Source organism: Physeter macrocephalus, chromosome 9, assembly GCF_002837175.3.
Source record: "Physeter macrocephalus isolate SW-GA chromosome 9, ASM283717v5, whole genome shotgun sequence".
In the NCBI taxonomy this organism is placed as follows: Eukaryota; Metazoa; Chordata; class Mammalia; order Artiodactyla; family Physeteridae; genus Physeter; species Physeter macrocephalus.
Window position 1 is genome coordinate 528,046 of NC_041222.1, and position 15,067 is coordinate 543,112.

At 55.1% G+C, this 15,067-nt stretch overlaps 1 protein-coding gene across 1 annotated transcript in view; it reads right to left on the reverse strand.

The window, feature by feature from the left end:
- The window catches only part of LOC102994741 (ras-specific guanine nucleotide-releasing factor RalGPS1), a 50,677-nt gene that overhangs the window by 27,158 nt on the left and 8,452 nt on the right, over window positions 1–15,067 (reverse strand). The gene's annotated exons all lie outside the window — the stretch shown is intronic.

The window sequence follows — 15,067 nt, forward strand, 5'->3', positions numbered from 1 at the left end:
TCATTCCTGACGACATTTCCACTGACCTCTTTTTGGCCTAATCGTTGAACACTCAGTGGCCTCCTTGCCAGCACCCTTGGTGTCTGACTCTAGCGATCGCTCGTCGCAAGGCTCTACGTCCTGGGTGTCTGTGACGTCTCACGCTCCTGCTTCTCCCTGTGCCTCTTCAATTGCTGTCACTCTGCCTCCTCCACGGGCTCCTTATCCTCCAGCAGCTGGTGTTGTCTACACAGGCCTCCCTCTTCAGCTCCTGGTTTTGATTTGATTTTAACTCAGCAGATCAGCTGATGACGCAAATCTTTACTGCCTTCCTCTTTCCTGAGCCTGAGGCCTCCATATCCACCCGTTGGCATGACATCTCCATCTGAACTTTCCTAAGATACCACAAGTTCAGCCAGGGTTGAACCTGGACCCTCCTCCTGCATTTCCAGCCTTGGCTGCAGGCCCTGCTGGCCACTCAGTCACCTGGCCTGGAAGGAGGGGTCGTCTTGGCTTCTTCCAGACGGTGACTTGCTTTGCTCTTCTCACTTGCTATACACGATCGCCAAGGCCCCTAGGTTTCGTACACCCCCTCCCCGCTCATCTCTCTTGTCACCGACTGGTCTGGGTCCCCACGCTTTATCTTCTTCCTGCAACCAGTCTAATCTTCTCAAATCCGACCACCATACGGATTCATGAGTGTTTGATAAATGGAAAGCTGACCATGTCATTTCCTTGCTCGAAACTGTCAGGGGCATGGTGCTCTATCCCTGCCATACCTGGTCATTTCAGCTGATCTTACAATCCTGATGGAAGAATGAAGGGACAAAGTAGCCAAGACAAATCCTAAGAAGAATAGTACAGGACTTGCCCTACCCCATATCAGACCAGAACACAAAACAATAGTAATTCAAACAGTCTGGGGTTGGGGCATGGGCAGAGAACTGTTCAGTGAATCAGAAGTGAAAACCTGGACTTGCTTCACGGTGGTGGCGGCATTACAATTCAGAGGGTAGGGAGGCTCTTTTCAGTACATGGGGCTAGAACCACTGGGTTCCACGTGGAAAAAGATGAAATTAGAGTCCCCCTACCTTCTATTATACAAGTGGATTAATGGCATACATGTGAAAAGCAAAAATGCAAAACTACTGGGAAAAAAAACAGACAATCCTTATGACCTTGGGGAAAGGAAAGAAACAAAAGGCGTAAACCCGAAAGGAAAAGAAATGAATAAATTTGACTACATTTGAAATTAAACATTTCGGCACCAAAACAAACAAACAAATAAATAAAAGACAGCAAAAGCAATGTTAAAAGGCAAGTTGTAGTCTGGGAGAAGGTATCTGTCACCCACATCACCAGCAAAGGGTTCATGTTCAGATTTATAGAGAACTTCAAATACCAGTAAGAGACAAACCCACACCCCCAGAAAACTGGCAAAGGAGACAAATGGGGAAATTCACAGAAGAGGAAATGACCCCAATGACCAGTAACTATAGGGAAAGATGCCTTAACCTCACTGGTAATAATGGGAATGCAAATTATAGTAAAAACGAGGTACATTTTCACCTCATTCGATTGTAAAAAAATAATTAGCGTGACAATATCAAGTGTTGGCTAGGTGTGGAGAGACAGGAATGCTAGTTTGGGGCTCATTTGAGTGTCAAATACTTGGAAAGCAATTAGCAATGCTGAGTAAAGGTGAAGATGCCATGCCTTCATGGCATCACCGTGACCCTGGGATCCCAATTCTGGGTGTCTGCCCTCAGGAAACCCTTGCATACGTGCACAAGGGGACACGTTTACAATGATGTTCAATGTGGAAACAGCCTGCATGCCCCTCAGCAGGGAAATGGACAAGTGAGCTGTGGTCTATTCATTCAACCAATTCTACAGAGCAGGAGAAAATGAAGAAACTGGATCTACAGGTATCAGCACGGATAAAATCACAGAAGCATATGCTAAGTAGGAAGAGCAAGTTGCAAAGGAATGTTTATGTGGATGGCATGATGCCATTTATTTAAAATTTTTAAAACATACCAAAAACTGGTATATATGTTTGTACATAGGTATACCTGTAGTAAAACACAAAAATTTACACAGGATAACACAAACTGTATCAGAACAGTAGACACCTCCATAGGGAAGAAAGGGAAAGGATGGGGTGAGAGAGACTTCTGCTCTATCTGTAATTAATTAAGAAAATATAAAGAAAATATGGCAAAATGTTAACTTCTGTTAAACATGGGTGGGAGGTACGATGGGTATTCTCTATGTATAAATGTTTCGTCATTTAAAATGAGCATACTTGAAAAATGAGTGGACACTCCTTCTGTGCCAGGCACCGTGCTAAGGGGCTGTGTTGGACTCCAGATCCGCCCTTCTCCACCCTGTGCCATGAACTGAGGGCTGCACTAGGGGGCCTAGGTCAGTGGGCTCCCTTCCGTCTGGCTCCTGGTCAGCTCAGAATGATGGGGAGCCTGGGCCAGAGACGGGGAAAGGGAGGACAGCGAGGCTAGGGCACCGCTTCCTGCAGCTCTCTCCTGTGGTCACCCCTGAGAGGCGCGGTCTCCAGGCCCCCTCTGCTCTGGTTTTGGTAACCGCTGCTTCCCTGCACCCTTGCAGGCCTAGGGGCGCTTACAATGCCCCACGGCTTCTAGCCGGGGGTGCTGGGCTGTGCCTTGGGCTTCCCGACACCCGCGTTCTGACACTCTCCTCCGGTCACCCCATTTGAGTGTCATCTGTGTCTGCCACAGCCCTGCAGTGCCTTCACATTTAACCCACACAACACCCCCTGAGGCCTGTTATTAGCCTTGGTTCACAAATGGGGAAGCAGAAGCTCAGGAGGTTAAGTCTCGAGGACAGGGGGCTGGTTGTCGTGGAATCCGGTTCAAGTCTGGGCCTTGTGAATGCACAGAGGGGGCACCTGGGACCACCTGCCCAGCACCTTTGCCAGAAATCACCCCTCCCCCGATGGGGGGTCACAGGGGAGCCAACCCCAGACCAGTGCCACTGTGGCCTTGCCCCTGACCCCGGCTTGGGGGAGACACCTTCCCCAGGATTTTCAGATTTGGGCCAGGAACATGTCTGAGGACATCTCTCTTTGGGATGAGAAATAAAACCTAGATATGGTCGATGGCCTTGTTTCCCTGCCTGTGGAGGAGCAGGCGGGTCTACGGTGAGAGAGGCTCACGGTTAAGGCAAAAAGCGAGGTGGAAGGGGGTCCCTGTGTCCCCTTGACCTTCCCTGGCCTGGCTGCTCAGCCCTCCCAGCCAGAGTCTGCCTCTGTTGTTTGCAGCCCAACGAACCTTCTCAAGGAGGCCCCACCACATCACACTGCCTCTCGGCCAGGTGGCAGGAGAGGGTGCTGCCAAAGCAGCTCCAGGTCTTTGCTCAAAACCCATCAACCTCCTCTGTTAGCAGGAGTGTCCTTGCTCAAAACTTGCCAACCCCCCCGACTCTAGCAGCAGTGAACATAAATCTTTAAGTTAAAGGGTCCAGAGATGATAAAGGAAGCTACACACACACACACACACACACACACACACACACACACACACACAAAGGAAAAAAACCACATGGAACCAGCTGGGACCAAGATGGCACAAATCTGACTTCCAACAGACCCTGAGTCTCATTATATGTTGATCTGACTACATTAGCACATTAAATGATACATCTACTGGTGGCCGGGACTGGACATTAAGGGCCAAAGAAGGATAAAAAGGGGGTGGCACCCCACTCCCTCGAAAAAGCCCCGTCCCTTCCCCGGCAGACTAATGCATCCTCCTCCACATCATTAGCCTCATTCCTCCTCCCTTTGTCTTTACTCTTTAAAATTAATTGATCTGTGAATTTAGCTCCTGCTTCGCCACTGAATAAAGCTTGTGCTGTGCTGATCTCAGCTTCTGTTTCGTCATTTGCCTATTGGGACCCAATGGAAAAAATAACCCTCCTCTGCTGAGACAGAAAGCTCAGGCTAAGGCTCGAGCAGGGTCCACACGATGTATTTCGGAAACAAGAGGGGTTGCTGTCTGAGGTACCAGTTGCAGCCTGCATATGGCATCTCAAGAACGGGGCTCTGACAGACCAACCCATAATAATGAAGTCACAGAGTCGTGGCCTGGATTTCACCAACCCCGGAAGGGTCCATGGGAGCCAGCGAGGACTGTGGCTAAGCTTCGTGTATGTGTGCATTTTCCTGTGAGGGGTTCCATGCCGCCATCAGCTTCTTCGAGGCTGTCATTCTTAACCAGGGCATGTTTGTATCAGAAGCATCTGGAGGGTGTGTGAGAAACGGAGTTTCTTGGGCCCATTCCAGGAGGGTCTGATTCTGCTGGCCTAGCGGGGGTTTGGGGACGCGGATCTCCAGGTGATTCTGACGGGCACCCGGTGAAGAACTTCTGCTCAAAGCGATGGAATGAACGCAAGCTCTGTCCCAGGTGAAACATCTCGTGTAGCTGCTGCAGGGAGGAAAGGCAAGCATGGGAGCATCCGGCTCTGTTTCTGTTTTGCACATATTGCTCAATAAATGTATCCATGCGGAGGGTGGAATGCACCTTGTTTGTCAGCTGCATGTACGTAGGATTACAGTCTTACTGCCTGAGTCACTCTGGCTCCCACCCCAGGTTCAGAAATTATTTGATAAAGGTCAAATCGCCTGGCTCTTCCTCGTGGTTTGAACTGGTGGTGTCGTAGTATTAAGAATGGTGATAACCGAATGCTAAGGGCCTGGCCCCGTGCTGTGGGCGGGTACTCCGAGAAGGCCCGATCTGCAGGTAAGAGAGCCAGGGCTTCTATATGTACCACGCACAGGACCTGGGCCCAGGGCTACACCACTCTGCTGGTGGTGGCGAGTGGGGGCCACGTGGCGGGGGAGGAGCTCTAGCAGTTCAAAGGTCAGGCATTCGTGGAAACCTGAGGAAGGAGGAACACAGTGACACGCCGGAGGTGATCTGATAAGCAGGAAGCACTTCCTGAAGGCAACATGTGATGGATAAGGTCCAATTGCTGCTCCCGAGGAAGGGAAGGTGAAGGAGACTGACATCTGTTATGAAGCAACTGTGTGCCAGGCTTGCGTAAACACTTCAGTGTCTGAATTCAATGACTCCTGTGCAGCTGATACTTTGACTATCCTCGTGTCCTCGTGTCGGAGGCACGCCAGGTCACGTGGCAGGGGGGTGCCCGGTTTGCTCCTTTAACCGGCCGTGTGTGCAGCGAGAGCCGAGCGCTCTGAGGCTCTTCGGGGAACCTCCTCAGCCTCTGCTCACTCGTGCTCCGCTCCCTCCCCCACCTGTCTGCGGTGGTTCCTGAATCCTGGCTCTGACCCCCAGTTCTGGCTCTCCCAAGCCTCCGGACTCGCCCTCGGTTTCTTCCACTCAGCTCCTGACTCCCCCTCCAGGCCGAGGCCCAGATCCGCCCCCCTCCTCTCCCTGCTTTGGACGGGAGGGAGGCATGCCTGGCCTCACATGCTCCTCAAGCCAGCTGAGGGAAGGGTTGCGGGGCGGGGGGCGGCGCAAGCAGAAGAGGCTGTGATCTCCCCAGGCCCAGGGTCCACGCTGAGGCTGCTCGGAGTGCCCTGGCTCTCAGACACTCCCATCCCTGCGTTGCGGACCGACAGCCCGGATTTGACGCTGAAGCAGAAGAATTTCCATTCATCTGGGACCTAGGGATGGAGGTGGCCTCTCTGACCGTAAGTAACACTCTGCTACTGAAAGGCCTCACGTCCCTGCCCCACCAAGGCCTGGGGGGGCCACCACGTGACAGCACCAGGGACACGTGTCTTCTGGGACCGGTTCTGAGCGGGTGGCTGGCAAGTTTGTTTCTCCCTGTCCTCGGGGCGGGGGCGGTGACAATGAGCCTGGCCCTGGCCTGGCTTAGCAGAGTGTGGTCCTCACTGCCCAGCCCGATATGGCACGGACAGCTGGAAAAACTGACCACGCGGCTTGACTATCTCAGAAGATTGCTCTATTTTTCCTCTGCAAAATTTTTCCATGAATAATCTTTAAGTGGCTGTTTCTCTAGCAGTTTTATTGGAACATATGAGCACTGACAGTCCCTGGGGAACGAGATATCATGAAAGAAGTCTGGTTTTCATTACATTTCTCTCAAGAAACTGACATGCTGCCCAACAGACCACTCATTGACTGGAAGAGAAAAGAGCACAGGGCCCTCTAACAGTGGCTTTGGAGTGGACAGGATTAAGGATGATGAATGGCGACAGCAAAGAACGTGGAATCCAGAGGCAGACAGGCCTGGGCTCCCACTGGTATCCGCCACCTCCCGGCTGAGTGACCTTGGGCGAGTCACTCGTACCTCTGAGCCTGAATTCTGCATCTGCAAGACGGGGGCAGTGGCCTGGCCTGGCAGGTTCCCTGTGGGGAGGAAACGACACAGCAGCCTCCCGCCTCCCTCGACAACACCCGGGCCAGGTGCGGTACGGCCACTCTGAATTAGAGAGCTGATGTTCTGCCTTCATGCAGTTACAGTCAAGTGGGGCCAGAGACAAGCAACCAGATAATTACACCCAGGGGAGACACATGCTTGGATAGGAGAAAAGTAAATAAATACGGTGATAGCAAGAACTATTCAATACATCAACTGAATAACAACCACGACCACAATGGTGGTGGTGGTGGTGACGGCGGAAATTCATCGAGCACCTACAAGGTGCCAGATGCCGTGCTCAGTGCTCTGTACACAGGATCTGATGTAAGCTTCACAGTAACACTGCCTCGCAGGCCCTGTTGGCATCTCAACGGTGTGGGACCTGCGGTCGGAAGGGTCGGGCGAGGGGCTGGTGAGCAGTGGAGCCATGATCAGGGCGCCTGAGGACACAGGAAGGTCAGAGGGGACCCGGAGGGTATGACCTCCAGACTGGCACAGGAGTCCCAGCAGGGGCAGCCGTACAGGCAGAAGGGGTAGCATGAACAAAGCCCCCACGACCACAGACACAGGACCTACTCGAGAAACTGCAGAGAGCCAGCCCCGCTGAAGAGCTGAGGGTGATGAGTGTGTGTGTGTGTGTGTGTGTGTGTGTGTCGGGCGGGGGGGCCAGAGGGGCATGGAGCTCAATGAGGGGAAGGCATGGAGACTTTTAGGAGAGGGGGTGATATGCTCAGATTTGCACCCTAGAAATCTCACTCTGGTCAAGACCACAGGCTGGGAAGGAGAGACATGGGCCACAGGTGTCTGGAAGGTGGACCAGCTGCGTGGCAAGAGGGGCGGATTCGGGGGTAACCATCAGTGGAGGCTAGTGTTATTCACCAAGGAGGGAGCAGCCTGCTGAGCAGCTCAGTTTGGGATTGATGTCTGCGGGCCACTGGGTAGATGGCTGCAGTGCTCGGGAGATACGGCAGCTGGGGACAGGTATGCAGGACTTGTCAGCACAGGGGTGTGTGGAGCCCCGGCAGTGGGCAAGACATCCTGGCTGTAAGTTCAGCGGGAAGGGGGAAGGCCTGGGACAGAAGGCGGGAAACCAGTGTTTGTGGGCGGAGAAGAGGAGAAAGGCTAAGAAGGAACGTGTGTGAAACCAGGATCCATAGAACCAGATATTTGAGAACATGATCATTTTAAATTCACAAAGAAAGTGATCTTGTGCTTCGTTCATAATTCTAAAGGAAGACGGCTCAGAAGTGTTGCACGATTCTGACTTCAGCAGCCCCTGGTCTCAGCTGTCATGTCCTCCTCTCAGAGGTGGCCTTGGCCGGCCAGCCAGCACCAGGACCCTGCCAGGAGCCAGGGGCCTCTTCTGCCCACCAGCGGGGACCACAGCAGACAAGCCCAAAGCGCCCAGAAACGACCTCCTGTTCATCCTGTACGTTTCTCTTGGGAGGGAAAGAACTGCTGGTCTTCTCCCACCCTCAGGGGTTAAATTAGACACGGGCGAGGGCTGTCATTGAGATGCAGGACCCAGTGCTTCACAGAATTCAGGTCCCTGAGTTCTCACAAAGAAGGCGGCAACCCCATCCTCCTGGGCACGTGTGGCCTCTGCCTGGCCTTCTCAGCGCCCATCCATCTGAAGCTAAGCAATTGTGTGTGATTTCCCACTGACCGTCCATCCCCACCCCCGCCCCGACACCAGCCCCGGGAGGAAGGGACCGTGTCCCCAGTGCCCAGCGCAGGACTGGGCGAGCAGTCGGAGGGCCAGCCGAGTGTGCCGAATGGCCCAGCGCCGTGCCCACGGCTGCAGAGAAGCCGGCTCTGCGGAGGAGGACACGTGGCCGGGATAGGGAGCCCCGTTCCCACGGGTTCCAGCGGCATCGGAGCGGCCCTGTCCCGGGTCAGCACTGCCCGATTCAAGCAGCCTGGCAGCCCTGCCGCCGCTCTTGGGGCTGTGCTCCAAGTCTCACACGTTCGAAATTAATGGGAGGCAGCTGTGTCGGAGGGAAACGACTCAATCTGGAATCACAAGACTTGCATTCCAGTCCAGCCTCTGCCTGGGCTGAGCTGGGAGCCCGTGGTCCCGTCAGCTCAGGCTCCAAGCCTCCGCATCACCCCTGGAGACCAGGATGACAAATGGCGCAATCTGGAGCCATCGAGCACCGCCCTGAGCATCTGGGGCGCTGCGCCCGCTTTCGCCCGATTCCAGGGGGTTCTGTGTCTTTTGGTTTCTTTCCTGCGTGGGCTGAGAGCCCTGTTCTCAGGCCGGGGCCCTCCCTGGGTCTGCCAGAGCCCTGCGGCCCTCCGGGCCCCGGGGGCCCCTCTGCACAGAAAGTCTGTTTGTGTTGAAAGACTTGTCTGGCCAGGTTTCATGGTGGAGCCTGGGAGCTGGTGACTTTTACATTCACACGCGTTCTTTGTTTCTCATACATGTAGCTCTTACGGGTCCTTACTGTGAGCCAGGCTCTATCTCACACTCACTCAGTTTGCCCCGGTTCATTTCCTTCTGAAAAATGGCATCCGATCACCCTTCAACTGTGGTGAGGCCCAGACGCTTTCTCCTCAGAGCCAGGGGCCCAGATTCTCAGACCGCAGCAGGCAGCAGGTTTAAGTCTTGGCTCATCTGCTTGACCTTGACGCTAACAGGCTACTAAGATGGGAGACTCCAAGGACAAAGTAGATGTGAACTCCAGGGTGAACTGGCTCCCTGGCTCTTGAGCCCCTCACTAGGAGCCCCTACCCACTCTGAGAATATAAGAGGGTTGGGGGGGGTCCTCGTCCCTCACTCGTGGGGTGCTCTCTCACTCTCCTCAACCACAGTGAGGGGTCTCCAGGCCACTTGAGGAGCTTGGTCTACGTCCCCCAGCATCTGGGAAACCCAGGGCACTCCCAGTGCCTCACTCAGGCCTGGAGCCCACATGGCTGCAGCCAGAGGACAGTGGTGGCCACACTAGGGTTAGCTGTGCTCACAGGTCCATCGGTACCAGGACAGGTACGGCCTCCCATGGACCAAGGTGGCCCCTGTGAGGAGAGCTGGCGTGGAGCTGAAGGCTTGAGGGGATCCCAAGCAGCAAGAAGCTGGCGGCAGGCACAGACTGAGGGGCCATGCAGTGGCCCCTGGAATAAATCTGCATGGGCCTGGGCCTGGGCCAAGGGACCAGTGGAATCTCTGCAAAACCCATGAAAGTGCCGTGAGAGCAAGAAGCATCTGCAGTCGGCACTGTGCCCGCACCGTTCTTGGCACCAGACCCTGCAGTTAGCAAGCTGAGGAAGGTAGAGACCCTGCAGTTAGCAAGCCGAGGAAGGCGGAGACCCTGCAGTTAGCAAGCCGAGGAAGGTGGAGAAACGCCCAGGGAGGGACAGCGGCCAACACCCCTGCTCTCTCGTCACAGGTAGTCAGGCCCCAGCTGGGGCGAGGGAAGGAGAGTTAATGCCAAAGCAGGTTTGGAGTTCTACTCTTACATGGAACCAGACTTCTAAGGACCATGTTGGGACAGCCTGCAACTCCAAGTGTCTGTGGGAAAGTCACAGATGTGCCAAGGTTGTCACCAGAGGCAGGGTGCTTCCTGCCCTGCACGGATGATGGGGACAGAGCCCAGAGCACTCTGGGGCCCTCAGGTGCATCCTGCTTCTTCCACGTGTTGGGTACCGGTGACGACCAGTCCAGACCCCTGGGCTCATCCACTGGCTCTGCCCCTTCCTCCAGGCATAAGATGGGGGCTGAGGGCGTGCACCCCAGCACCTTCACCTATAGGATGGGGATGATATTGCACACACACGCCCCCCCCCACCTCACAGGGTAGGTGTGAGGCTCACCAAGGAAGCGCATGGGATGGGCTTAGAACAGTGGCTGGCAGAGAGTATACCCTCAGTACGTGTTAGCTGCCGTTACTATTACGATTACTATTATTATCTTTGCACCCCTGTTTCCCTACCATGAACCAACCGGAGAGGTCTACCTGCCCTCTCCTTGGGCCTGGCAGGCCTTTGTGGACTGCCTTGACCTACAGGGTGTGGCAAAAGCAAGGCTATGTGACTTCCGAGGTGGGTCACACAGATGCCATGATGCTTTGGGGACATCCGCTTTCGGGGAGCAATGCCATGCAAGACTTATGAGACTGCCATGCGGCAGGGGAGCCCAGGCCACACGGGAGGCCACATGTATGTTCGTGTTCTGCCCCAGATAACCAGCCAGCACCACGCATGTCCAGATGGTTCCGGCCCCCAGCATCAAGTCCCTCTCAGCCTTCAAGTCTTTCCAACTGAGACCCCAGATATCGTGGAGCAGACTTTGGACAGGCTGTTTCCTGTCCAGATTCCTGACATGCAAATCTATGCATAGAATAAAATGGTCGCTTTGTGCCGCTAGGTCCTGGGCTGGCAGGTTATGCGGCCGTGGTACCTGGCGCGGCTGGTGAGTGGTGAGCGGGAGCCGAGGTGAGGGCACTCTGGCCCCCCATCCGGTGCTCTGTTGGCTGTGTCACGCTGTCCCTCCATCCGGTCAGCATCAGAGCCTGCCTGCGAGGGCCAGGAGCTAACGTTCCGGAGTGGTAAGCGCGTGCCAGGCGCCATCTAAGGGCTTTTCCGGCCCTGCCTCAGCCCTGTGAAGTAAGCCTACGTGAAGTATTTATTCCTATTCCCATTTCACCAGTAAGAAAACCGAGGCTCAGAGGGACTACGCCAGTTGCCCCGGGTCCCAGAGCTAGGAAGTGCGGGAGCCAGACCCTGCACTCAGGTCCGCCTGACTCCAAAGCAGGGCTTTTACCCGCTGGGCCATAGAACAAGGAAGATGGAGAGGTGCGTCGGAGAGCAGTCCTGAAGGAAACTTGCGGCCCAGGGTGAGATTTTCCATGGACTTGCTTTGCTGCCAAGGAATCTTCAGAGGAAACCTGTCAGTTGGTTCAGCCACGTGGAGGTGGGGCTCCCGAGATCTGGAAATGTCTTCACCGGTTCCAAGGCACACACAAACATCATTTGCCCTCTCTTGGGGTCAACGTTCTTTATGATTTTTGCTCTCCAGGAAAATATTAGTTCATTTATATAAACTAAACATTACATATGGGGCGTGGGGAATGGAAGACGTGGCATTCCTGGCCTTTTTTCTCCCCAGACCAGAAACTGAGAAGGTTTCTCCACTTCCCTTCTCACAGTCTGTCCATCTGTCGGTGCAGAGCTCCTGGCACAGCTGCTCCCCAGGGGTGGAGAGTGGGGCGCAGGGGCATCGCAGCGACGGAGCGCCCCCCCCTCCCCTCACGCCTTCTGATGCCTGCCTCCCCGACTAAGGCGTGAATGGAGCCCAGGAGGGCAGGTCTTTGCCGGGTTCCGCTGGGGCCTGGCTCACAGTCAGCCCTGGCATGTGAAGCCTCGAGGGAACAGATGCCTCTTGGGGCCTTTCCTCGGCAGGTGTGGGGTGCCTGCTGGCTGGAAAGAGCCCAGAGCTGTAGCCCCAGCCCCCATCCCAAGGAGCCAAGGGAGGCTGCGTTCCTCCCATTCCTGGGCCTTCGAGAGGCACATTCCTGTCCCCGGATCTGGTCGGGCTCCTGACACGCAGCCCAGTCTAATTGCCAGACGCAGAAGGCCTCCCTGGAGCTGCCCTCTGGTCCCGCCCCCCACGGGACCCCGCGGGTCCCCTCTGTCATCTGAGGGTGGGAAGCCGGGACCACTGAGTGCGTCTGAAGCCTTCCAGACGTGCCCCGGCCCTCTGGTGATCAATGAAAACCTTAACATCCTGCTTCCAGGCTGGAGCCAGGGATTTGAAAAGTCAGTGCAGACGCTCCTGGGCCCCGGGGTCTGCCGGCCACACTGTGTGGAAACGCCAGCCTCAGCACTTTTCTGGGAGGAACGTGGAGTCAGCAGGCAGCCCGGGAACCAGGGGCCCACAGGGCCCCGCCAGAAGCCCAGAGACCAAGCGCCCCAGGTGCCGGGCTCTGGGAACCCCGGGCTGGTGGGGAAAGCAGACACAGAAGGACAAAGAAGCTGCAAGAGGGTATAACGCAAGGTCGCAAACTCTGGAAAAGGCCAGGTAGTGAATGTTTTAGGCTTTGCAGGCCATGGGGTCTCTGTCCCAACCTCAGCTCTGCTGTCGTAGCGAGCAAGCCGCCAACGTGCCCACGGCTGCGTGTGGCTCTGCTCCGATACAAACCGGGGTGGGCTGCGTTAGGGCCATGGTGTGCTCCTTGCCCCCAGTGTAACAGGGGGCCTGACCTGGGGGGCGGGGGTGGGGCTGGGTGGAGGAAAGGCTTCCCTGGGGCCATGACGTTTTGCTAAAACCTGAGGAGTGATTCAGGTGACCGAGGCAGAATCATAATATTGACAATAATATCATCATCCTAATAAAGTTACACTTGATGAGTGTGTTCCATGAGTCAGGGACTTGCTCAGTGTTTTACACACACGTGACCTCAATAAATTTGCAGAACTCTCTGTGGGAGGCATGATTATGCCCGCTTTACAGATGGAGAAATCGAGGCTTGGCGGGTATGTGGGGTGTTCTGACCCTTCAGATGCTTTCTTCGCCCTGCTTGGTGCCCGTGGGAGGCTGACCCCCGAGAGGCATCTCTTGGCTCCCTCACCCAGGCCTCCAACTGGGTTTGGCCGATGGGAGGCTCTGGCAGAAGATGGGGTGGGAGGGCAGAGGAGAGAGAGGTCAGGGCATTTTTTTCTCCCCCCTCCTTCCTGCTTCACCCTCCGCTACCACAGCTCCTGCCAAGGAGACCGTCCTCTGCGACTCAGAGCTTGCCAGAGTGGGTAACATTTTTCCCCACCACGTCCTTCAGCCTAGAGGCGCTGGGGGCCTCGCTATCCTTCGTGTGAAGTATTTATTCCTACTGTCATTTCACCTTCATTAAGTTTCTTCCTGTGAGTCATCCGGGGGCAATTCTGTTTCCTGCCAGGATTTTCTGACTGATGCTTGAGGTTAGTTAACTTGCTGGCTTCTGGTTTCACGTGGCTAATACACAAGGGAGCAGGTGGAGGTGACGGGGGATGGTATGGAGGAGAGTCCGGCTGAACCTTGAGGAGGCTGGACCGGCGGCGGCTGGGTCCCAGCTCCAGTACTGGTTTCCATCATAGGCAGGGGTCGAAAGTGAAAGCAGCTCCTCCTTTCCGGCCCTGGGCTCAGTGAGTGGTCCAGTCCTGGAGACCCCCAACTAGCAGTGTTAGTTTTCTGCGTCTGGCTCCTGTCTCCAACCTGGGGCACTGGGCGATGAATCTTCCAGCATGTCTGGAGGGTAGAAAGTGTGGTGGTGGGCACTTGTTGGCACCTGGGGAAGGCCAGAGATGTATGTGGTCATCCTGTTAAGGTGTAGTAACCAGATAGGGTGCAGAGGCCTCTTATTCAAACTAATTCGGAGGAGACTCAGAAGGGCAGAACACTTTGTATTTGAGCCCACTCTCCGGCTCCAGGATTCTGGCATTCTCTCCTGAAGAAAGAGTCTTGAGTGGTTAGCATTTCCTATTGTTCCTTCTGTGGCCCTAAACGATTGCTTTAGAATCCTACTGCTACTTCCTACATCCCTCTGATGAAATCCCTGCCCCCCGTCCACCCCCTACCCAAGGTCAGGTGTAGCTGAGCGTCCGGAAGGAACACGGCCGACTGAGCGGGGGAAGGTTCTAGAACAGGGGAAGAGCTGAGAAGGCAGAGAAAGACCAGTGCCAGGAGCTTCCCTTCTGGTCACCTCTGCTGGTGGGTCATCTGCCACGTGTGGAAGGCAGTGCATGTGGGAGGAGACTGCAGAAGATATTTTCATATTAGGCTCATGGAACACTGTGAAAATCAAGCTCAGGCCAGCACTCTGACTGTCTCTTGAGGTGTGGACAGCAGCACTCCCAAGGCTGTGTGGATCAACCAGCGTCTCCCTCTGCTAAGTTACTGTGGGAACCGCCCCCCCCCACCCGCCAGGGGGCACTAGGGGCAGGGTCCAACCTGCACAATGGAGCCAGGAGAGGCTGGGAAAGGTGAGGAGCCTAGAGAAAACCCTCAGGGCAGAGGTCTTGTTTGGGAGGGCTAGTGGGAGACTGCATACACCACCTCTTGTGGCCCTGTGGTCCTGGGCCAGCAGCACTGCTGCACTGGCCTGGCTCCAGAAAGGAGAAAGAGTGGCTTGAGACATCGACAGGCTGGGGGTGGCATGACAGCCACCCCCTCACCAAACACTCACTGCCTGTCAAGACTCTACACTGCGTGCCTTCTGAATATCATTTCAATTTTGACATTCCAGCAACTCTGGGATGGACGACTTATTATCCCCATCTTATGGGTAAGGAAACTGAGGCCCAGAGGGCATGAAGTGGCTTGTCCAAGACTGCAGTGGCCTAGAACCCAGGTTGGTGTCACCCAAGCTCAAACCAGGAGGAGGAAATACAGTCAGACTCCCGCCCCCAATCTGGTCCCTCCCCAGGCAGCAGGAGAGCTCAGTCCCAGTCACAAGAGTTGGCTGGAATACGGATAAAAGGAAACTGTCACAGACATGACTCTGAAGCAGCTAACACTGTGTGCACACGTGGGCGGAGGGCTTTAAAGTGTGACCCTGCCCGGGTGGCACAGCCCTGCAAAGTGAGAGCTAGTATCACCTCCATCTTGTGGATGAGGCCAGTGATGATCCGAGAGGTAAAGTGACAAAGCTGGAAACGGCACAGCTTGGATTTGCCTTCAAAGCCTGGGCCCCTAATCTCTAGGGAACACTGTCAATATGTCAATAAAACTGAT